The sequence below is a fragment of the Netta rufina genome, assembly GCF_964035555.1.
Source record: "Netta rufina genome assembly, chromosome: 3".
NCBI lineage: Eukaryota > Metazoa > Chordata > Aves > Anseriformes > Anatidae > Netta > Netta rufina.
The window spans coordinates 106,483,619-106,509,114 of record NC_140125.1 but is presented as its reverse complement, the minus strand read 5'-3'; positions in this window follow the sequence as shown (position 1 = coordinate 106,509,114).

Sequence of the window (25,496 nt, the reverse complement as noted above, 5' to 3'; positions counted from 1 at the left end):
GAGGAGAAGCTGCTTTGCAAATACTACAGAGACTGAGTCTTCTCTCTCTGTTACCTGGTGCACTGTAGGACTTACAGAAGTATTTTATAGTGAATTATAATGTTCCAGATGTGTATGACATTAAAATAATGTTCAAGATGCTTTTCAGTTCTTATTTTGATTCTTCTCTGGACCCTGGCTGTATCCTCCAGTAGCTAAGAGTATATTTACTAGTCTACACTTTAATACACTGTTTCATTTATATCTGCTTACCATATTCATTCAAAGGGATGTTGACTTTCTGTTTTGATATAAGATACCAAAAATTCTCTTCTACAAAATACACAAATTCTCTGCAAGTTAGGCAGTTTTCAAATCTGGATGCCTGAAATTTGTTTTGCATTTTGACTCCAGATATTAAATGAAAGGCTCCTGATTTTTCCTAATATTTATAAGTTCCGTTGGCTGAAAATTACACTACTTCCCTTTTGTTTATTCAAGGTAAGTGCCAGAGCCTAAAACTGGGAAACCTTGTCTGAACATGTCAATCACACACTTTATCTGTTTTTCAGCAGAGCTTTTACCATCTTCACAGCAGGTTTCTATTAATGTAGATTTCCTTCTTGCAAGTACCAGCTAATGTTAAGCCACACGTTAGGCTCATGTGTGGCCAACTCTTTCCATTAGGGATTAAGAGGAGGTTCTTCCTAGAGGCAGGATATTTGCGTAACTGGGTATAGTGGTTTTTTTTTTTGTATCTTTTGATTTGATTCCCTAGGACCTGGTGACAAGTTTCCTGAGATCACAGGAGGATTCAGGTGACCTCAGGAGGTCTGTATCAGAACTACAAGATGAGACCAGCTCAGGGCTTTATGCAGTTGGTCTTGAAAGCCTCCAAGGATGGAGACTGCACAACTGTGGTGCATAAACGTGCTTTACTGTTTGACTGTCCTCATGGTGAAATTTTACCTTATGTGTAGTCAGAAGCATTCTTGTTTCAGCTTGTACCTGTTGTTTTTCATTCTCCCACCATGTCTTGCTGTAAGTAGCCTGGCTCTGTCCTTTCAGTAGCCTCCCTTTTCTGTCCCTGCCTGACTTGACCACATCTTGCTGCTCATGCCCAGTAAGAAAGACAATCTGGGGGACCTAGAAAGGCAAGTGACAGTGTACAGGGAAAGCACAGTCAGTTTTGCCCTGTTTTTCTTGGATCACCTGTGCTGGTTTGTTGTTCAGTTCAGCCTCATTCCTTCTAGGCCTGAAGAGAGTTTCTTTGTTTTGTTATGATGCTGGAAACTTTTGTTCCCTAAAGAAATGGGCAGCCAAAACAGTGTGAAATCTTCCAGGATGTGTTTGGAGCTTCATATTTTTGGTTCGATTGGGTAATAGTTTGTGTGCCCATACTTAAACAGTAAGGCAAAACCAAAAGGAAAACAGCTGTGTCTCGGGACCTTATGGCCAGAGCAACCAAATGGAGTTGGAACAGCTGTCAGGTGGGACTTCTGTTGTAACGGGTGCCTCATTAAAGATCTTTTTACGGTTTTATGGAGAAGAATGGGAGCCTGGCTGTTAAGGATGGGTTGTGTTCTGGTTTTCAGGATAGGTCCCTGTGTTTAGGAATCCTTTTCCTAAGATTACTGAAACAAGATATGAATGAACTGGCCTCCTGAATGCTTAAAATGAGCTTCCAAAGCAGGAGCAGACTGCTAGGCAATCGACAACACAGTTGCAGAGTTACGATAAAATCCTACTTTCTTACAACTCGACCAGTTAATGGGAAAACATCAAGACCTTCTCCTACTACTTTTTTTTGTGTGAGTTATCCCCATAACCTGCACATGTGCAGTAAGAGGATTGTATGCCTCTCTGAAAATCCAGCTTTGATCACAGCACTGACCTAAGTGCCTTTTCCAGGTAGACATCCTGGAAACCTTTCAGCAAAACAGTGATTTCTCAAAGACTGTTGACCTGTTCAACCTGAAATATTTCATCTGAAATATAATGAGCTCAGTGAATCTTGGATGAACGAGAAGCAGGGTTTCCAAAATGCTTACAGGATCTGGAGCACCAGGACAGAGACAGAATAAAGCCAGCTCAAATAATCTTATTCTACTGCACATTATTTTCTGTTATTGATTTGTCATTTAAAAGAGGACTTACTCATAAGTAAAGGGAGAAGTTGGGTGGCTCTTTGTAAAAGAAATCATTTAAATTTCAAATCCTATGCTGGAGGAAAGTATGTGCTTTTTATCCTCTAATTGCTACAGTTTATATTCTTAATCCTAGCCATTTTTCTTTCGTAAGAGTTTTGTTCATATACTTGAATCCATCAGTCAGAGGATTAAGGTTGTTTCTCAACTGCCTTTTCTTAAATCAGATTATTTAAAAAAAAAAAAAAACAACAAAACACCTATGCCATTAGTGTCAAATGAAAAGCAGCCATACTCTTGCACTTGCAGTAGGAGAGCAGTTTATGTGAGCTGAACGTTTTTCCTAGTTAATGAGAATATAATTTCTGGAAGTATCCTGCTCTAGCTCTGTAGTTACAGTGGTACCATACTGTTGCAAAAGGCCAATATGGGGATTTCTCAACAAGCGTCTCTGCTAGCTGTTCTGTTCTGGGGCCTTTCTGGGCTGAAGCACTCTGGGGCTGTGACACACATCCAGGTTTAGGAGAGCTGAGCTGCAATCCCAAGCTTACTGTAACTGGCATCAGGTACTCAGAGCCATGTTAAAGGGTGGAGACTGCTGCAGATTGCTGTATCTCTTTGGTCTCTGCTTTTTTCCATTCCTCCAGAGTCTGATCAGCTTGGCAGAATGTGGATGTCCACTTGGGCTGCACAGCTCAACCCACACAGACCTACAACTTTGCAAGAGTACTAGAAATGACAATAGCAAAGCAGACTTTGCAAGGTCTTTCTTCCTTCTAAAGCTTTTCTCACAGAAGACAGATTAAAATAACATTTTTAACCTAAAAAAACAAGAGTTTAACTTGCTTTTCTACCTACCTTTGTTTATGGTGAGTGTTCAAGTTCACTTTAGAATAAGGACTTCTCAGCGCCATGGTGTATACTTTATATTTTGTTTTATGGACTCTGCTATTGGTGCTGTTGTTAGCCTGGAGAAGTAAATAGACTTCGAGCAAAAGATCACACCATAGCAACCCTCGGCTTCTGTTTACAGTTCAAATAAACGTCTGTGCCATAGAAATTTATGTTCGGAGGAATTTTCTAAGCTGGTATGCTAATTGGTTTATTAACAAAAGGATTAATGCAGATAAGTTGAAGACAAATGTGCCCTCAATATTTAAATGGTGAATCATTTCATTATTTGAAAGCTGTCATTAAATAACACATCACAGCCACACAGTATTTTTTGACTTATTTATCATAGTAGAAAGTGCACAAACGTTCTGAGGGAGATTCATGAAAGCACTCAGCAGAATATGGGTTGTCCCATTAAAATCCATATTAAAACTTTGTTTCTTTAATGGGAGAACCTCTTTGCATGTTTTGAAAACTCGAGCTTGTCAGTTTATAATTTTCACACCTTTTGGTTAAAAAGAAATAGCTCTTATTTAAGCAAAACTTATATTGACTGTTGAACATTTTTTACTGGAGAAAAGCTAGTGGAATAAGTGATGCGCTGCTCTGAAAATCCCAGCTGCAGGAGGTTTTGGCCTTTAAAGGTTATGCCAGGAAATGACTTTTTTTTTTCCTTTCTGCAACTGATACTAAGACATCATTGCTAGCAGTTTTACTTTCTAATGTTCTAAAAAGCTTGTTTTAATGTTTTAAAAAGTAAAACTTTTAATGTTTTAATGTGCAAATGGCTAAGCTTTTTATTCCTAAATGTAATCATTCCTGATAGATTTCCCCCATACATGTCAGTCCTTCAGCTGAATTTTCATTATACTTGGCCAGTGGTGCAGAAAGGCCCCTTCCAACCCAAACCATCCTGAGATTCTGTGATGGGTCAGCCTGGGATGGAGCCACCAATTTGGAAGTTGCTGTGTATGGTGAGACTCTCACTGTTTTTGGCATGGAGAGTGACTGGAGAGGGTGGTAAGAAGACGATCAGTGTATTCTTACACAACGTGCTATATGCAGCAACGTGGCATTACATGGTGGGAAGTTTAAAATACCATTGAAGTAGCAAACCTGACATATATGGTCCTGAAATGAATCAGATGAAATGTCTCTCATAGAACATTATCTTAGCTCTTCTGTGAAGGGTGAAGATTTGTAGGTAGCAGCCACCCTTGAACTCATGCTGGACAGCATATGAAGGTCTATGTATATAGGAACTGGGGATCACCACATATGGGATAAAGCTGCTCAGTAGAGGGGGATCACTTGGGTAGGGTTTCTGGGCCCAATCCATCTCTGTGCTGGTGAGGTGGGAAGCTCATGGGGCAGGATATGGGGCAGGCTGTGGGAGGCCTGGGGGAGGCAGGTACAGAGGTGTTGGGGTAGCGTAGCAGCATGCGCGGTGCGGGTTAGGATTTGGGGGATGTGTGTGGCCATAAGAGGGTACCTCCTCCCCCTATAAAAATAATAACATATATATTTAAAAAATTGCCACAGACTATCACTGGAAATTGAATCGTGAAATCCAGAGGGAACTGATCCTCTCAGATCCTCCAGCATGATGCTTGTTTAGATCCCGCCTGCAGCATGCACGGATCCAGATTTGTGCCTCTTCTCTCCCCACTTCCTTACACCATGTCAACATTACCTAGGTGAGGGAAAAGTCAGGTTTTTATATAGCGCTTGCTGCTATAGAAACCACTGGCTCTGTAACGGCGTGTCCCACAATGGAGGCGCTGCCAGCAGCAGCTCCAGGCTAGGAGCTGCCATAGCCATGGCTGTCAGCCTGCAGCGTTTTAGATCACAAAAGGCTCACGAAACCTCGGGCTCAGCGAGGGGTTGTTTATGCTGGAAAAGAAATCCATAGCTTTGTAGTATACAGATTTATCTGCTATTTTGTGTCTGTCACAACTTGCAGACCACGTTAAGCCTCCGCTGGGCTGAATTATGGCTGTAGTTTCCCCCCGAAGGTCACTATCAGCCATCTCTGTTTCTCTTCAGTGGGAAAGAAAAGCCAGCGTTAAAGGAGATATATGAAAAGCATTATGCCTACTAAGCCATTCATGATAGCGTTAGGATAAGAAGCCTCTAAAACGACTGTAACTCTGATGAATATTTCTGAAGCCATAGGGAAATGGAGCTGTCAGCTATGAGCAGAGAAAAGCAATCTGGTATTGATCCTCAGGATCAATGGAGCAATCCTGCTAATGCTTATAATTCTCATTTCTGTCACTAGAAAACATACAGAACAAGAAGGGAAAAAAAAACAAATGTAGAACATCCCAAAGACATTGCGAAGTGCTGTCTGCTGAAAGTGAAACGGAGGTTGGATTCATGAAGTGGATTAAACCAATAAATATGATTTCTTCTTTGGAGGCTTCAAGATCTCTAGATGAAGAAGGAAGCTGCATTATTAAAATCCAAATTCTGGATATTGCATCTGAGACAATTATTTCACAGGGATTTATCTGAGGAACCGATTTGCAATTAAAAACTCTGAGGAGAACAAAAACCTGTATGAAAGACAAGGTACAAAATAAAGCTCTCTTTTCAATTATGAGGGTTAGTTCATCACTGAGTGTTAAGTAATGACTGAGTGTTAAGTAATTATTATTACTTAACACTCTCAAGGTTAAGTAATTAGTTGGGCACCCTTTGGCACTGGGGGTAGAGGGGTTGGGGGAGTCCCTAAATGTTTCTACAAGTGTTTTGTGGTGCTCCAAGCTGTTAATTGCTCCAGTTGCCACCATCTTCCATCCCAAGGAGACACTTTTAGATGCAGAGTACCTTTCCCTTTTATAATATTTCACTCACAACAAGTTGGTCTTCATTTTGCTCCTCCCTTCTTCAGATGTCCTAAGCTCATACCTAGAGGTACCTACCTGAAGTTTAGCTCTTGGCGTCCTGCCTTTAGAAATAAGAGTGTGCAGTTGATTTCTACAGCCCTGAAATGGCAGTTTCATTAGTCTGATGTGTTTAATGTGCAAAAAGTCTAAGAAAATAGGATGCTTATTTAGACAGACACCTGTTAGCAGGAGCTGGCCTTATTTTGGCTTCCAAAGCAGCTGTCCCCGAGGATCCCCCTCATCCCGCGGGCCAGGGGCAGAGACGAGGCAGGGCATGGGGCAACTGCTGTGCTCAGCAGCAGCAGGAGGGAGGAAAGAGACCGGGACCCCACCTCTGCAGCTTCCCACTTCCTCCCCCCAGCATATCTCCTTTCGAGTGCTACCTGGGGAGAGAGCGTGAGATACAAAATTCACTCCCAGGGCGGGACTGGCTTGGTTATTTCATCCTTCAGTAATCATCCATCCCCCGGTGGGATGAGGATTCAGGTGAACTGCAAGGTTTATTCACCCACTTTTTCTTAGTTTTGAATAATCTCGTATTATTGCTGGTAGATGAACTACGTTCGTCCTGTCATATGTTCCCAAACCCAGGCAGTAGCAAGACTAACTCAAGGGGTTTTATTTTCTTTAATTTTTCAGGGCTTTGCAAGCTGGAGAAAAGATGAAACACCTAAAACAGTGTGAGAGAAAAGATTGTATAGGATTATACTAAGTAAGCTTTCTGGTGGGAAGCATGCAATTATATATTATGTACTGTCAGCACACGGAGCGTGATGGGACTATAATTTTACCTATGTTATTTGCTCTGGTTGCCAGAGAAACCATATGAAAAAAGTCAAAGTGCTCCTGTCCTTATTGATCTTCTTAACAAACTCTTGCATACAGCATCAGGTGTTATAATTATTTTCTTCTCACCGAACTGATGTCTGAAGTCATACACACAGCTGTCAGGACCAGCCGAGTACTGGTGCAGAAAGACAGGCATAAAACTATAAATAAATAAATAAATAAATAAATAAATAATTAATCTGAGCTGAAGGAGACAGAGCAAGCACATTAAATTGAAGCGGTCATGCATATGAATGCTTTACTTCGTATTTACTCTAAAAGCTTTATTTATGCAGAGAGAAATTAGAAAAAAAATGAGCTGCAAAGTCCAGGAAAATTGCTCTGTCAATGTGAAGGTGAGTGAGAGGGTGATGGACGTCTCGTTGATAGCCAGCAGTGTGCATGCTAGAGGGAAATGTGAAGAAGACTGTGTTTAGAAGGCTGAGAGGGGATCTTATCAATGTTTATAAATACCTGAAGTGTGGGAGACAGAGGGACTTGACCAACCTCTTCTCAGTGGTTTGTGGGGACAGGACAAGGGGCAATGGCCACAAAATGGAGCCCAGGCAGTTCCGCACCAACATGCGGAAGAACTTCTTCACGGTGAGGGTGACGGAGCACTGGGACAGCCTCCAGGGAGGCTGTGGGGTCTCCTTCTCCGGAGATATTCAAGGCCCGTCTGGATGCCTGCCTGGGCAGCCTGCTCTAGGGAACTGCTTTGGCAGGGGGGTTGGACCTGATGGTCTCTGGAGGTCCCTTCCAACACCTACAATCCTGTCATTCTGTGAGTGCAAAGCAAGGCCTTTGGAGACAGCTGTGAGGTGCAAGAAGAAACATTAAAATTGGGGTCATGTGCATGTGTTTGTCTGCCCTTTCTTAATGTTAGTGAAAAATGCAAGATTTTTTCCCTCATTTTTGGAAGAATTTTCTCCGGTAGGTTTAGCAGGATGTGAAGAAGAAAAGATAACACCTCCCTGCCTGACTGGCAGCCCACAGCTAACTTGTAATGAGTTTTTCCTAATATCATTTCAATTATTCTCCTTCCCAGTGAGGGAGAGTGCAAGATATAACTTAAGTAAAATTATTGCAGCCCTATTTTTAAGCGTATGTGTGCAGAGCAACATTTGGGGCATCGAGTGACTCGGGTCTTTGGAAATTCAACCAGACAGCCCCTGGGAAGTGTGGAGGGGAGCTATACTCTTGTAGCTGCATGGATAGAGGGTTTGGGGTTATTTCTCTCTGTTTTAGGTCCCCCCTAAAGGCAGCCCTTTTTGGAGAGCTGGCAAGGGAACAGCATGGCGTGCTTACTGCAAATGGACTTACCATAATGTAACACGGATAGCGAATCACCGCCCCGAGACCGCGGTCAGTGGCTGGTGAAATTGGATCCTAAATTACTGCGGGATCTGTCATTATGGAAACCATTGCAGTATAGAAAATATTCTCCACGTGTATTCTCCATTTTCCCATTATTTTCTGATTGGTATGCAAAGTGCCTCTGTTGAAATGTAGCATCAGGCTGATCAGTGGCGCTGCTAGTTACGGCCGTGCCGTGTGTTTTGCCTGTAATTGGAAACACTTCTGTAATTTCATGACTGACACTGACTGCAGAATGGCTAGCTGCTTATTGCTGCATTTCTCTGTGCTTTCGTGGCCCTGCTTGGTTTCAAGCTTAGTTATGAATTTATATAAACATGATCATTTAAATGAAAACTTTACCTAAACATCTTCCCCCCCAGCATTTTGTAATACTTTTCTTTTCTTTCTTTTTTCCTGCACATAGTGCTGGCTCATTTTGTGTAACAGTGATATTAAATTTCTTTCCAATTTTCATATACTAAATCTCCCTTGAGAGAGAAAGACAACATCTGAGAGCAACTTGCATGAGAGGTGAAATTATATATTAATTTCAGGCCCGCTATGGCCTGAGAGCTCTGCATATATATATAGATAGCAGCATATGTGTATTGCTACTGACAAAACCCTAAGGAATTTTTAATGTCACGTTTATTCAATATGTGCAATTGAACACATACATGTCCTCTGGACCCATCTAGATGCATGCGTTATGCCTGAATGCTCCCACGCTACACAAAAAATGTTGAAACAAACCATTTTTTGACCAAAAGCTAAGGAGGCTCCAGGACCATGTGTATGTCTCTGGTAGACACTTACACCCTGTGTTTTAAGAGTCGATTATTCTGGGCATACGTAATTTAATACAAATAAGAGCAATAATATAAATAATGGTAAGCGGCTTTCCTTTTGGCATTGAGCCAGGTAAACGAGACTTCTTCAATTCCGTGGTATCAGAATTGACTCAAACCAGACCTCTTGTGCTTAGAAAAAAAATGCCCTGCCTACCCAGTGAGTTTTAAGCACTTTCCTTATTAAAAAGCCTTTAAGTCAGTAGCAAAATTCCCATTATTAGAGCAAAGCAATCTCCTCACCAGCTAATGTAAAGGAAAAGCACGCTTGATTTGTAGTTGTTGCATAAGGATGCAACTAGGGTTTGGAGGGGATGCCCTGTTCTCAGTGCCCGCCAGTTATTCTCCCATCAGTTCCTTTGCTCTGCTCTAGTGGATAGGACAGGGTTTGCTACCTCCTTTTGGCAGGATTTTGACAGAGTGGTGGGTGAGCAACCTCACAGAAGGGCTAAAAAAACAAGCAGGCTCTGTGTAGGCTTGCTGCCAAACTCCTAGTCCCCTGCTGTCCATGGGCAGGCAGCTGTTTTTTGGTCCTGAGGTTTATAACATAGATGTATTCTTTTCAGTCAGTGCTGTAAAGCAGTCCCAAAACAAAGCCTGCCAAATTTCAAGTTGCTGACGGAAATAAATAAATAAACATCAACGAGCATATGATATGAAGGAGAAAAAAAAATATCCTCTGTTTCCTAAATTAATTTTCAGGAATTACTGAGCTGTTTCAGTAGAAAGCTAAAAAGCCTGAAGAGGAGATCTGACAGGGGCAATTCCAGGCATAATGATTAACTTTTTAACAACTTTCAATCACAGGAAACCTGGTATTTTTAATGAGGAGGTCAAGGTATCCTGAACACAGGCAGCATAGCCTCACCAGAGGTTTTCTGTTAATGTGCCTCAGACCCCTTTCCACATTTTTATGAGAGCAGTCTGTCCCTGTTGCATTTCAGTGCAAAATTGTTGGCCTTTGATAGCCCTGGCTGGAGCCCCACGGTTTCCTGGTGCCAGCCAGGAGAAGGAAACCTACATTTTTAGTTTCCTACCATGTTGTGGAGATGCTGGAAGTGGGCTTTCTAATGAACTAAGAAATGTAAAAGTTATTTGTTGAGGACATAAATACACATGAATGCTCCCAAATACTGAGCAGTGCACATTCATGCCCCAAACACTTAATGCTAGAGAAGACGTGACATAAAACCAAAGGGCATAGCCCTGCTCTCTTTTTCATATTTTTGAGACCTCCTGAGTAATGAAGAAAATAAATGATGTATTGAAACAAATCAGCTGAAGACCAAATAGTCCTAAAGTATAGGGAGAAATATCTGCAGCAACAAATGTGCTCACTTTGCTGAGGGCCAGTGATGAGCACAGAAACACAGAAAACACACAGTTTCCCTGTGGATGCTTGAAGCCCAGGACTAGCTGAAATGTATTTCTGACATTGAAATGTCAGAATGGTGTAAACAGGAAAACTTGGGGCCAGCTGCAGTGTCATTGTGTGCAAGTTAACAAGAAGTCTGTCTCACAGCCTTAAAATGAGTCCTTAATAGAACAGCAGGTTAACGAACCAACACTGCAGACAAGATCTTGAGAGCAAGCTGCACGTCTGATACTCACATCCCTGCTAATTTTATTCTGCTGGAATATTCCAAGTGTCTCTTTTTATCATCAGCCACAAAGGACCAGGCACAAATGGACTGGAAAACATCATTTAGTGGGCTGTTTCTGTCCCTTGCTTCTGTGATGGCTCTCACTGTTCCTTCCGCTGGGTGACACAGTGTCTGGATTGTTTCAACAGCAGATTTAGCCAGCACAGCACCTGCAGTCACCCACTAGATCTGAGGGGTAGCAGAAGGTCCCTGCTCTGCCCACAACCTCCTCTCCTTACCCAGTGTGAGCAGAGGAAAAGCTCCAGTAGTATGGGTGGGATTGATGGAGAGGTCTCCATCTGATGAGAACTTCGACGTGCAACACCGAAGGATGAAGGGCAGGTGCACTTTTTGTGGTGGCACTTTCTCAAAATAACTTGTTGAGGTCAAAGAGGTGATGTGGGAGAAGGGGCTGGTACACAAAAGCTGGTGAGCACGGTGTTTGATGGTGCTGGAGGTGGAGAGTGGAAGGCTGGAAGGAGACAGATGGCCAAGCAAGAGGCAGAAGGATGAGCAGTGACTGCCGAGCAGGAGAAAGATGAGCTCAAAGCAGTGCAGGTTTTTGGTGCTGCTGCAACACCAGAGGGCAATGATTTTTCACAGCATGTCTATTCCTCAGCTCAACTTCTATTAAGTGAAGGTGAATTGACTTTTAGGAGTCACAAGATCATTCAGGTTGGAGAAGGACTTTTGAGGTCATCCAGTCTTTGTTATCTTCTTCTCTTCATTCTCTCAGCCTCGTCTGATTAAGGTTTTTCTATTTTCTATACATGCTGTTAGCACAACATTTTGATGTAGATATGATTACATCTTTTACATTACATATAATTAAAAAATAATAATTGCACAGAGAGCTTAGGCTTGTATACACACCAGGTCTTAGCATCTATGCAAGGCAAAATGAAAAATGAAAACAAAGATGAAGGGCAACATTTCTTCTGACCTTAACGTGGTCACATCCATGTCTGCATTGCCTAATTTCCTGTTCTATCAGTAAGCTTCTGTGTTACCTACTTGAAGTATATTGATTCTCATTCTCTACAAAGTTCATTACAGGTGTAATGGAGATGAGAGAAGTACTAAGCATGTATCTTATGGCATGCAAGAGCATTGCATGCACAGCCTCTGCTCAGACCCGGGTAAATGTAATTCCTGGAGCCCAATGCTCGCTTTATGAGAACAAGCAACCAACTTCACTGAATTACCTAGCAGACTCAGGAAGGCTGTGTTCCATTTGTGTTATATTTCTCACTGTTATCATAATTTTTTTTAGGACTGGCATATGCTTTCTGGGATTTGATACGGTGCTCCTACTAAACACTATATTTATAGCTTAAAAAAAAATAAAAATATTGTCCTGGAGTATCCATGGGCTTTGAAGGAAACAGGTCTGTCTAGAAAGCATATGGAGAAACTGTTTCTCTGGAGGATGTAGGAAATGATATCAAAAGGAGTGGGTATGATTCTTCTTAAAATACTGTAGTCATCGATGTGAAGAGAAAGATGAAGCAGTGATTCTCCAGCCAGAGGGAGCAGGGTGACCACTGCCATCCACATCACGGCTTCCTCTTGGTCCTCCTGCAGAAACCAGGTGTGAGAAAAGAGGCCAGAGATTTGGGTCTGAATGGGCTGCTCAAGAGTGCCACATTGTTGGGTGCAAATAAGTGAATACTGAATTTCAGCTGCCAAATATCAGCTTTCACTTCCCACACCTTTTCCTTGCTCCTGGGTGGAGTTTTGCCCAGGATTTGTAGCTGAACACACACAAACATATATAGAAATGTTACCTGCTCATACCCATCATCCTTCTGGGAAGGAATCTGAGCTCCTCTCTCCATCCACTGCAGATGGTTTGTAAAGGGCAAATGCCTTAAGGCTGGTTAAAAAGCCTTTCTCTGAGGGTTGAATAAGCCTTGCAAGTGCCTTTGGTGGGTCACAATTAAATGAAGTACAAAAGCATAATCATCTGGCTGGGTTGAGAAAATTAAATTATAGGCTGTTAGGAGCCAAAGTGCTGTGGTTTCCCCAGTGCCTCCCTCTACTTGATCCAAAAAAAAAAATAAAAAAGTCTTAACAGAATAAGAAATTGTACTTGAATGTTTAGCTGCTACAAGTGTTTAAACCAAAGTCATCATTAGGTCAAATTTTGACATTTGAACTTTCATCTCTAAAGATTATTAAAATTATACAAGATGGATTCATCCACTCTGAGCATTTTTGGCTAAAAAAAAAAAAAAAGCCAGGAAATACTGGGAACAATGGGGAAAATAAACCTTCAGGCCTTCTGCAGGATTTTGTAGACCTGACTGGGCATGAGCCTCTGGATGCACTTCTAAGCCTTCTTTGGGCTGCTCTTCACTGCTCAGAGATATTTCTGTGAGATGCTTCATCACCTGCAGGGCAGGCAGGTGGCTGAGCAAGGACTGAGAGAATGCCACTGTGGAACATGAAAAGAGCAAACTGGGATTTCTGTAAAACAAAAACCTTTCAACAGCAGAAGGAAATTGTTCTCATGAGCTCTGCCCAACAGGCCTGAGTGCTCACGGACCTAAAGAGGGCCAGGCTTAGCCTGAGATGCAGAGCAAGCCATTGCACAGCTGTAACCTCACTTATATTTCATCATCCTGGTCACAATCATGCAAATGACTGAGGATTTTTTTTCGTTCTAGTAGGTGGATAGCCACACAAACATCCCCCGGTGTTCCCTGAGTTTCCACCTCCACCCTTTGAATTTTACAGATGTGTTTATTACAGGCAGCAGAAAAGGAGCCAGGCCTTTGCTGGGGAGGAATACCTTTGCTCAGTCGGATACCTTCTGCCTTGACCTTGAGTCTCCTGTGCTGTACACCCATTGATTTGCAAAGATGTACTGAGATTTCTCGCACATTTTCCACTGTAGCTAATCTAGATCTGCACCAGTACCCCTGTAAAACTGCATTTCTGGAGCCAAGTCCTTTATGAACCAGGCTTCTTCCTCATGCTCTTCACGTCTTTACATGTGGTGCTTTTTTTTTTTTTTTTTTTTTTTTTTTTTTTTGTATTGTAGCTGTAATACATTCTCTGAAGAATATTTGGCCATGTCTCTGCTGCCAGCCTTCTAACAATAATCTTGGATATTATTCTAGCGTCTGGACTGACTCATTAGTGCAGGAATATTTGAAATTATCCCCATTCCATCACTCTGGACCAGCTATATGGGAGAGTTGCTTTCCCCTGAATACCGATATCAGGTTAAAAGACAACTGTTTATTGATTCAATGTCTTTCCTTCATGCCGGGAGTTCAAATATTTACAGACCTCTATCTTATAAGACTCTTTCATTACGGAAAGTAAGTCATGCAATTTAAAGCAAGTGCAAATTAATGAGATGAAGGGCTCAGAGTGTTTCTCCGAATTAAAGAAGCACTAAAATTTTATTGGGCATGTAGGTGCAGTTAAAGTTAACAATCCAATAGGATTTTGATTCAGCTTGGTACATCCTTATAATGTAACCCCAGACCGCCGAGCACTCCGTTCTGCAATGAGTCCCATTTCATTTAAATCACATTTTCTTTTGCTTATATTTTAGGGAGTCAGCCCTCCTAAAGCTACTGAAGATTACACAAATTTAATTTTGCTGTATTGAAAACCCAGAGATCTCAGCACATGGCTATGTTTTGGAGCTAAGAATTTATCTATAGTAATTTTTCTTCCATCATATAAAAGTCACATTTTTCATTGTGGAGCTAGTGTGTTTCATGAACCCACCAAGTCTTTGTCTGACCTCTGCTCTACTTCAACCCTATGCTCTTTGTCCCACTTAAGTTTCTATCTGTGACAGTTTCTCTGAATGGACTTGTAAACAATTTGCTGACAAAAAGTGAATTAAGCTGTTTTTTAACAAAAATCATACAAAAACTCTATACATCAAACCAGAAAAATATCTTTATTGATACATGTTACTCATTAGGAAGAGGGTAGATGGACTCATTTTGTAATGACTGGATGCTCCCAGCCTCATGATACTGGCCACCATCCCGTGCAGAAGTCTGTAGAAACAGGTTTTTATCTTCATTGTGAATTCTGCTATATATGAAAGCTTTGAAACCTGCAGAAATAATGGAAAACTTTGCTAAAAATGCTTGTCTCCTGACCACACAACTCCCAAATGCTCCCAGTGACAACAGCAGCATTTGGATGAAAGTCCCAGGTGATGTTTGTCCTGGTTCAGCCTCAGGTAATTTGAGATCTTGCCAAAACACCTCAACCACTTGATTTCCAAAGGAGTGTTAAATAAAAACTCAGCCTCCAAATCTCTAGTTAATTGCCAATCCAGGCACAGGCAGAGAAAACAAGCCCTCCCAGAAATCTCAAGCACAAATCACCTACCCCCACAGCTGGTTGAACAGCGATTTTCCTTCCTGAAGTTCAGCACATGGAGAGGTACAATCCGAATTTTATTGCTTATCTTGTTTATTCTGCAGTATTGAGAGTAATTTGGAAGGATGGTGGGAGAGCAGGAAGGTTCCCTTCAGAATTTTAATTTGTTTTCAGCTGGCATTTTTTTTTTCCATTTTCTTGTGTTTTCTGATTTTATTTTTTTTCATGTATGATTCAGTGCAGTTCAGAGCAGCACTTCTGAGCAACATTCATGGTGTCCTGATGGGTGATGGTGTACGAACAGATTGGTCTACTCAGGTGTGCTCAGCCTTTAGTACCTGCAACTTTTTGCCCAGGGAAGTCCTTAAATACCATAATCAAGCCAGCAATCTACACAGAGGATGGGGCTGATTGCAAGTGCTCCTCCTGTTGTTTTTATACATTTTCCTTCAAACTGTATTGCCCAGAAGAGGGAATTGGGATGTAAACAGTTCATGGATGACCAGAAGCATCCTGAAACAGGCTTGGCCACTCAGAGACAACCACAAAATGGTCCTGGCTCCCATTATTTTCTGTGCTTTGTGACCTAAAGAAGAACAAGTCTAAATGTGAAATGTTAAAATAATGCATAAACCTTTAAAATTTTTCTGTGTGCCATTAACATGGATTTTTTTAAAAGAGTGATTCTGTAAAGTATTCAGACCATTCTGGATGGTCTCTAACACATTTCCCTAGTGCTACAGTGACTCATATTAATATCAAATTAATATCTCACAAACAATCTAATCTTTCTCATTTCTTAAAAATCAAAACATCTTTCTGACCTTCCAGATTCATTCCAACACGACAAATTAACACTTCTCAGTACTTTTTCTTTTGCTGAGTTAACAAGCACAGAGGTTTGTTTTTGTGGCAAAGGCAAATTGTTCCTCCTTCCACTGTGATAATTAGTAGAGTCCTCCACCAGCACAGGCTCACAGGAGTCCTGTCACTTTACAGCTAGTACAATTATGAGCAACATTAAAGAATACATTCATGTCTAATTTCCCTAATAATGAGAACCAGTTCTCCTCCTGCTGCTGCCGAGGCTGAGTGGATGTTTTATGAAACCAGAATTCATGTGTACAGTGTTATTCACCAACACCTTTTAAAGGCTTATAAAAGCTTTTAAAAGCTTCACAGAATCACAGTGTGGCTGAGGTGTGCAGGAACCTGAGGAGGCCCCGGCTCAGCCCCTGCTCCAGCAGGGCCACAAAGAGCAGGGTGCCCAGTACCACGGCCAGGTGGCTGCTGAAGGTCCCCATGGAGGAGACCCCACCGCCTCGCTGGGCAGCCTGGGCCAGTGCTCAGTAAATCACACGAATTGAAACTTTTCTGTGTAAGCTCGTGTATCTACAGACAGAGCAAGGTATCTAAGCTCCAAGTTCCCAATCAACTCCCCATTGAAGCTGTTGCCCAGAGGCTGCAGTAAATTTTCTGAGCTGCCTGTGAGGGCTGGGGGAGCATCTCACATGTCTCTTTACCTTTGGCATCTCCACTGGGTCCCAGAGAGGTGTGGGGTGGGGACAGGCCCTTCCCCAAACACAGCCATTTCCAGAGAGCAAGAGGTGCATCTGAGAGGGTGGCAAGTACAGAAGGGAAAGGCTCCAGAGAGACTTTAGAGATTAACAGCACAGGCATTGTTGGTGTGTTTGTAAGCCAGGCAAAGGATTTATGAAGGTTTATCATTTCTGTACAGAAGAGTATTAGGTAAAAAAAAAAAAAAAAAAGCCTATTTTTTTGAAGCTGTGATTAAAGGGAGAATCCTTAGTATCGTGTGGACAGTCTCTGGGGTCTGGCATGGCTGCCATGGTTTGGAAGAGCAAAAGAAAGATTACAAAGAGGGGGTCCCAGAGGAAACCTTGACAATTTGTCCAGAATGTGGTCCCTGACCACTAGAAAAGACCAAGGACACGGAGCAAGCACTGGCTGAGAAAAAGTCTGAAGCAGGAAAACAAAAGGAGAAAAAGCCTCTGGAGAGTGGTGCAATCAGAGCTATTGTAGAAATAGATTCATCTTCTCCCAGGGCTGTACATCACTCAGTCTGCAAGCTCAGGCAGTACAAAGCTCTTCTCATACATTTCCCCATGGCACTGGGCTGCCTGAATAGTTACCACACTACAACATCAAATCTGTAGCTAACTGGAGGCTTGAAAGCAGCCTTTGAAGCCTGGACCCCTTCTATTTTTATTAGAGGAAATGGTTTCAGAGAGGAAAGGCTGCAAGGATCCCACATTTTTGACGGGGTCTGCTCTCGCCCTGAGTGGTGCTTAGTGCATGCAAGCAGTGTGTGTGGAGAGACTGAAAAGAAAAGATCAGACTTCTAGGTAGAGAGAGAGATTTTTGAGAAGCTCTGTCTTGACAGCCATCCCAAAGAAGTACAAAGAAATTGTACAGAAATTATGTGGATGGGCTAATCCTGAGAAGACCCCTTTGAGATGCGTATAATTCTACAGGCGGTGGTGGTGATGAGATATATTACTGTTGTGCCCACATCATTACTTCCAGATGAGTTCTTTCCAGCCTTTCTGCCAGAAAAAAATATAACTTGAAGTGCCACAACTGGCTACTTTCAGCTCCTAAAAGGCAACATGTCATGGTCCATGAAGGTTACATATGTGAGACCTGGACTCTGTTTACATCTGCTACTAGCTCACCGCGTCTGTGGTTGAATCCCTTCATCCTGCAGTGCCCCTGACTCTACTCATGTATTTGAGATTTTTTTGGTTTAGCCATCAGCTAGTTAGGGCTCACAGCTTTGGGCTTGCAAGCCTTGAGTCCATACAGCTCAAGACCTATTGCAAGTTAGATTTACAAGTCTGGGAGCAAAACTGATACTGGGTGACTTAGGTGCTTACTCACTGAATTCATGATTCAGTTCTTACCACGAGCACCTGCTTATTCATCCATGAGGTGAAATATAATAACTTAAAAATGCTAAAACAATTGCAGAAAGCAAACAGCAAAAATTATGGCTAGATGATTCACAAATGGAAATAAATATATATGCAACATAAATTATGCCTTGCAGTCATTTGTTCAGCTACAGTAATAATGTTCATGTGGACAGGGATAGTTACTCTTATAACCACTAAAAAAAAATAATAATCATATTCTAACAAAAGCATTTTTAAGGAAATTAATACTTATTCAGATGTATAACATTACTAACCCTTTTATGTAGTCCTGGAAAACATTTTTTTTTAATGTATTCAATAACATTTCTATGAGGAATTAATGATGTAATTTTATTTTATGCAGAAGGCTTGTGAGGTCTTATAAACAACCCCATTATTGTGCTTCCCCGGCCCCCAAATGGAGTCTCTTTCCTGAGGACAAAATGCTGAAACACTTCATTTCATTTACAATTTTGACTCCAGCTCCAGGTCTCTGAAAGCACTAGCAGCTTTGCTTCATCTCCTGTCCAGTTGTCTCCCCAAATGCTGTGCCAGGAGGAGAGGGTCTTAGCACTAGCAAGCCTAGGCAGAAGAAGGACAGCTTTCAACCAGGAAACACGTGGCATCATTCTGAAAAAAAAAAAAAAAAAAAAAAAAGAGACCATGAAAATGAACTGTCCTTGCAAATGGGACTTGACAAAGCCTTGCTGTGTAAAAATGGTGAGTGCATCACAAACCACCTGTGGCTACCAACCCTCAGCCTGCTGAGGTGGCTTCCAGGAGGATCACCCGAATTCTGTACCCCCTCTCACTTGCACCATGCGGGGCAAGTCATCTTCCAAAATCAAGGCTAAACCTCATGCAGCCCCACCACAAGGCTGTGGATGCAAAGCTCTCCTGCATCCCTTGTTATATCACTAAAGCACAATCCTTTGCTGTTGTAGCAGGAAGAACAGGAATATTAACACTTTTTTTTTTTTTTTTTTTTTTTTTTTTTCCTGTAGCAATATGTTTTAAGCTGTCCAGGGAAAATGGTGATAAAAACAACTTTTTATTAATGAAAACACATTAGAGGAAATTTCAGAAAATGTTCTTGAGCATTTTTTTTTCCTATTTTTCTTGTTGTTTCAAAAGAAAAATTAAAGGATGTCAAAGAAAATATTTGATGATAATGGGAAAATATTTACTTTTGTCACCATTCTTTCTGTAGGCAAAACCCAGTACTTTTTCTTTTGTGCTGTCTGTAACATGCATTTTGATGGAGCTAGGAGAAAGAATGGCTCTCCAGTGAGCATAGGGCTGCTTTTGGAGAGGTGGGCCATAGACATTGCCATTGGCACAGCTACAACAGTGGAGGACATAGAGCTACAGGGCCATGGGATTGTCGTGGTTCCGCTCGAGTGGGCAGCCGAGCTCCACCACAGCCACTCTCTCACTCCCCCTCCTCAAAGAGGAATGGGGAGAAAATATGTGAAAAGGGCTCAAGGATTGAGATAAGGACGAGAAAATCACGCAGTAATTATTGTAATGGGCAAAACAGACTCGGCATAAGGAGATAGTAAGATTTATTGCCTATTACTAACAAGTGAGAGAAGTGAGAAAACAAAGGAAAAAGCAAACCAAAAGCACCTTCCCCCCCATCCACCCTCTTCCACCTCCTCCCCCCGAGCGGCGCAGGGGAACGGGGGAATGGGGGTTATGGTCAGTCTACAGCACTTCTTCTCTGCCGCTCCTTCTCGGTCACTCTCGTCCCCTGTGCTGTGGGGTCCCACCCACGGGATGCAGTCCTTGATGAACTGATCCGGCATGGGCTTCCCACAGGCAGCATCTCTTCCAGAACTGCTCCAGATATGGGTCCGTACCACGGGGTCCATCCCTCAGGAGAAAACTGCTCCAACCTGGCTCCCCTACGGGCAGCAGCTCCTGCCAGATCACCTGCTCCTGCGTGGGCTCCTCTCCACGGGCTACAGGTCCGGCCCGGAATCTGCTCCGCCAGGGGTCTTCCACAGGCGGCAGCCTCCGTCGGTGCAGGGCCACCTGCTCCACCGTGGTCTCCTCCACGGGCTGCAGCGTGGAACCCTGCTCCACCGTGGTACTCCATGGTCTGCAGGGGGACATCCTGCTTCACCATGGTCCTCACCACAGGCCGCAGGGGACTTCTGCTCCGGCGCCTGGAGCACCTCTCCCCCTCCTTCTTCACTGACCTTGGTGCTGTTCCTCACTCCCTTGACTCTCCCGGCTGCTGTCTGGCGCAGCGTTTTTTTCCCTGTCTTAAATATGCTCTCACAGAGGAGCAAACAACATCGCTTATTGGCTCAGACCTGGAAAACAATGGGGCCCTTCCCAAACATGGGGTAGCTTCTAGATCTTTCTCACAGAAACCACCCCTATAGCCCCCTGCTACCAAAACCTTGCCACGTAAACCCACTACAGGGATCCATCACGGCATGGTGTGGCTGCTGTTGTAGAGGTGATGGTGTCTTCACTGGCATCATCCATCTCAGATCCTGGTTATATATTCAGGGTGTTCCTCTGTTGTACCTACTGTGCTGTTAAGGAAAGAATCTTCCTTCCATCCCAATGAGTAGCAAGGAGTTAAATGCAGTCTCTGTTCCATAGCTGCCATTATGCTGAGGTCACATTGGCTACATTTTTATGAACTCATATCCGAGAAGCTAAATGCTGCCAGGATCAACTCCCCGTGCAAAGCTGGCGTGGTTGGCCCTGTGCTGGGGGAGAGGGAGGTCCTGGAGCAGCAGAGTGTGGCAGCACAGCCTGGCCAAGCTGTGTCAGTAATGCTGTGCTCTCCTAGGCTTCAAAACAGGGAGGCTGTGCTGAAATCACCTGCTGGAGATCACCCCCAGCCCTTACTAGGAGATCCTTCAGGTGGTGGTAGGTGGCCCAGCAAAAACTACACCCAGGGTCTGCTGTCAAAGTGGCCTTTGAACCTGATGCTACTCAAAGTACTAACAAGGATGTGCTTGGTTTTGGCAGAGGAAAAAGAGAATAAATGGCAAAGGAGACAAGCAGTAGGGCTAAAAAGTGTTTAAAAAGAAGGGATTGGAGCCATGGCAGAGTCTGGAGAAGCAGGAGATGAACGCAGTGACAGGTTTAGCAGGGGGCTGTAGAGATGGTGCAGGCTGCTGTTGATAAATGTGAAAGACAACAAGGAAAACAGCACATCTGTCATGCAGGTGTCCTTGGGACCCAGAGGCAGGTTTTTTTTGGAGTAGGCATCAGCCAACAGCCCTTCCCCATCAGTCCCTATGGCACATCCTGGCACAGTCCTGGGCATGGCGCCTGGGTTTCAGGTGCTCAGGGCTGGGGACAGCCAAGCCGTGCCATGAACTACAACATGTTCTGGGTGTGGAATGGGTGACTTGCTAATATGCATGTGGTATACTGGGGCCAAAAGACATTTGGCTGGTATTTCTGTACATCAGGAGAGCAGTGGGAAGGCTAGCTCTGTTTACAGAAGGGGTCTTTGCTGCCTATCATAAGCTATGCTATGAAATACTAATTTAACTGCAACATAAAAATGAGACTAGTTCTTTTTGGTCATTTTCTATAGTTTTCACCCTGTTGAAAATCTTACCTATTTTTTTTTCCCTTCATCCTTCATTTCCTTCATTTCCTGTCATTAGTAAAAATCCCCTAATGAAATGTCATCCAATAGAGACGGCTTCTCAGTCAAATCCCTTCCTCAGAAGAAAAAAAATAAAAAAAAAAATTCTTTGAAAACTATTGTATACCATAACCAGTAGCACATAAGCATTACTTTGTGCACTTTATTATTCCTCAAGAGTTTATATGATTTTCTACATGAGCTTAGCTTTTTAAAAGAAGCTGGAACTATTCATTCAATCTTTCTTGTGACCTAAAAAGTACGGTCAAGTGTTTTTTATTTTTCCCAGCAGCAAAGTGTTCCCAATTGGTGTTCCCAATTGTCACAATGTTCATGATACAGTTAAGTTACTTTTTTTTTTTTTCCCCACCATTTTTATTACAAAAGCTACATCTTCATACATAAACTTGCAAGAACTTTATCTGCTTCTGATGCTCCATTGCCAGCTGAACACATTATAAGTTTTTGTATTATATGATTTCCCATTGAAAATGCAGTGCAATTCATTGTACTTTATGGAACATTGATATAAAATGAAAACTGATTATTATAATCAGATTTGTTATCCATTTCACCAGGAGAAATTTCATGACTATCAATTAATTATAAGCAGGAAATGAGAACATGAAAATAAACATCAAGTAAACAGAGATATGATTGGGACACAACATACCTTCACCTAGGCATAGCATCTGCAATTTGTATCCCAGTCCTAATCTCTTGTAATTCAAGCCACATGTAGGTAAAAATTAGACAAGAAAACAAAACTTGAAAGAAAGGTTTATTTTTTCCCAACTGGGAATTAAAATTATGCTTCTGTATGCATGTGGTTATTACTATTTTTGTAGACGATCTCATGGGCTCATCAATACAGTGATGTATTTTTGACACACTCGTTTGTGAAATGCGTATACTAGCACTGGACTGCTGCTCACTGGTATCTGGTCATATTTATGAGGACTCACAGAGGAATTGTATTCACTTAAAAATGCCAAAAAAATTGCAAACAGCAAAAATTATGCAGAACTGCTGTCAGCATAAAGGTGGGCTTGGTGGCACCCCCTGAGTGCCACTGTATATGCCAACCCAAAGAGCCACTGAATGATTTCTCCCCTCTGCCCTCTTCTCCCAACATATGAAGCTAAATTTTAAATTTAAGCACAGAAAACACAAAAAGTGTGAACTATTTCATATATATTTCATAAAAGCTCGTTTTTCACATTTTTAAACCATCAGAAAGCTACAGGTTTGTGATTGATCCAGCTAAATCAAGCTTCTGTTATGTTTCTGTTACACTAATAGGGGTTTAGCGGAGTGTCAGTGATTGCAGGATCAAATGGAATCATTATTTTAGCTGCTAATCAAAGATAGGTAGATCAGATATCAAATTTAGTAAACTTAAAAAATCAGTAAGAGAGTGAGAAGAAAGGGAGGGCAGATCCTGAGGTGATATGACAGAAACATGGAGCATCTGAGGTGTGCAGGGACCTGAGGAGGCCCCGGCCCAGCCCCTGCTCCAGCAGGGCCACCCAGAGCAGGGTGCCCAGCACCAGGCGGCTGCTGAAGGTCCCCAAGGAGGAGACCCCACCGCCTCGCTGGGCAGCCTGGGCCAGTGCCAGTTCTCACACAACAAAGGAGGGTTCCTGGTGTTACCTGATGTTCAGATGAAATATGTGTTTCTTTCAAGTACTTCCTATCAGCTCTTGCGTTTTGTCTGCTGGTTGATGCACAGTGTGGCTGCTCCTCTCCTCATTCCCAATTCCCCATAAACTGTCTCTCTAGTTCACTGCCCCTCTTGAGTCTTTATGTTCAAACAACATCCAGATACACAGACATCTGGCTGTATATTTGGATGCTTGACTACCACCTTACTCATCACTATCAGCCTTGGAGATCGATGGGCAAAGAAAAGCCAGTAGGGGCTGAGTGCAGTGAGGCACAGACTGAGTCCCATGGGGAAGGCCCAGGGGAGCAGCCCAGGGTTCTCTGAAAGCATAAAGAGCTGTTACAGACCCTCCTGAACCTGGGTGTGTGTTTCTCTGGCGCTGGGAGCCCACCCCAGCACCAGCAGCTGAGCCTGTGCTCTTGGGCCTGCTGGAGCATCTGGGCAGCCTCAGCTGCCTTAGGAGGTGAAGAAGGAAGCCTTGACAACTTGCAGATGGTCAGACAGTCACTATCCTTTTCTGTTGCCATAGATACAACAAAGAAGGCAATCACTTTTTTTTTTTTTTTTACAGGATTAGCCATTTTTACTGTAATTACACGACAGGAAATAATTAGACCACTGCTCCCTCCTTCTCATCCATACTTTATTTGTGTGATGCTTCAGTTGCCTGTACTGATACTGCAAGTGTTCAAGCACCTTCCTTGGCTTTTGCTGGTGATTTGGGGCTGCTGAGTGGATGGGGGTGTGCAGCGGTGCCAGTTTGGTGCCTGGGGTCTCTGTGCAGCAAAGCAGAACCAGCACCATACGGGACTCACTGTGGTCCTGCTCTGCGAGCAAGAATTTGTCAATTAATACACTTTCTGCTGTGGAATTAACAGAGATTGCAGTCAGGCTTATATAATTTAACAGAAAATAAAATGTCTATAGATTCCTATAGATTTTAAAAACCCTCCAGGATTCAGCTATGGAACTGTATGGAACAGCAAAGAAATTTATTAAAAGCGAGTATGTTTTTCTTTGCTTCTGTCAGGCTTTGCTTGGCCACTGCATTCATAAAAGCCTTACTTTGTTCCTCTAGGAGTTATGAAGATGTTGGAAGCATCAGCTCATGTCACTAATGCACTTGCGGTCACTAATATTTCTGCATGAAGGCACGTCTGTGAGAGTGGAGTGGAGGGGAAAAGCTGTCAGACAGTCAATTTTAGCAAGTGTGACTTAGCCAGAAATGATGGGCCAGTAAGTGAACCCACTGCATATTAACTCAGTGCTGGAGGGTGAGGAGGAGCAGGCGGGTATGTGGAGGGATAGAGATTTATCCAGCCAAATTGTGGAAAAGGACATAAGGAAACTGAAGTCCAGACACTCCAAATCTCCAGAACTGTTCAGAGGAACCAATTCATAGATTAATCTATACCAAACACTGCACCAAATGTATGAGGAAAAAGTGTTACCATGTAAAACATGAGCAAATATCCTCTCATTGGGTAAGTCTCCTGTGTCCCAGTCAGGTCTGCATCTACCTTAAAATCATAAAAAGACAAAAACACCTTAGAAAGAACTTTAAACAAAACCTTACTAGGAAAAGAGCCTGGAAGCCCCTTATGAGAGTAGATTCATCATTTCACCCATTGCCACTGTGATTTAGGAGTGCTTTTCATTTTTGCAAGTGTGGTGCATCCCACACAGCCATGAGGTCTGTGTGTCCTGTGCTGCATGTGTTTTGTCATCCAGGTAGAAGTTGCTGCACTTGGTGCCATGGTGCACCTCAAAGCAGAGCTGCAGGCAGGCATCCTCCACCAGCTCCGTGTAGATCTCATGTGCAATAGCCTCTAGCTTACTGTTATCCAGGCCAGACACAGACGTATCCTCCATTTTCATTTGCAGCTGCAATGCTGAAAATAAAAAAAAATTACTTTTTTTTTTTTTTTGACCATTAGTTGCTCTGATCTAATAGAGAAGATGTTGAGCCTGGATTTAAGAGACGTTAATTAAATGCCTGAGTTTGCCCTGGCCTCAGTGGGGCTGCATCTGACTCAGTTTCTTGTCCCCATGCCCATCCACATCCTTGTGCCAGCCACACCTGGACGGCTGGAGCCCTTTACGCGCTACCCTTCCAGCCACCAAAATTTCTTCCCTTTGACCTCAGTTTTGTGTTTGATGGTGATTCAGGGAGAAGCCCTTTCTCTCCGTACCCAGGAAGTCCATTGGCTACTTTCACTGGTTAATAACATTTGCTCCAAGGAGAGTGGCATAAAATGACATTTGAACAAATTAAGATTTTGGAGAGCTGAGCTGTTTATTTCATTCTTTTTACTAATGAA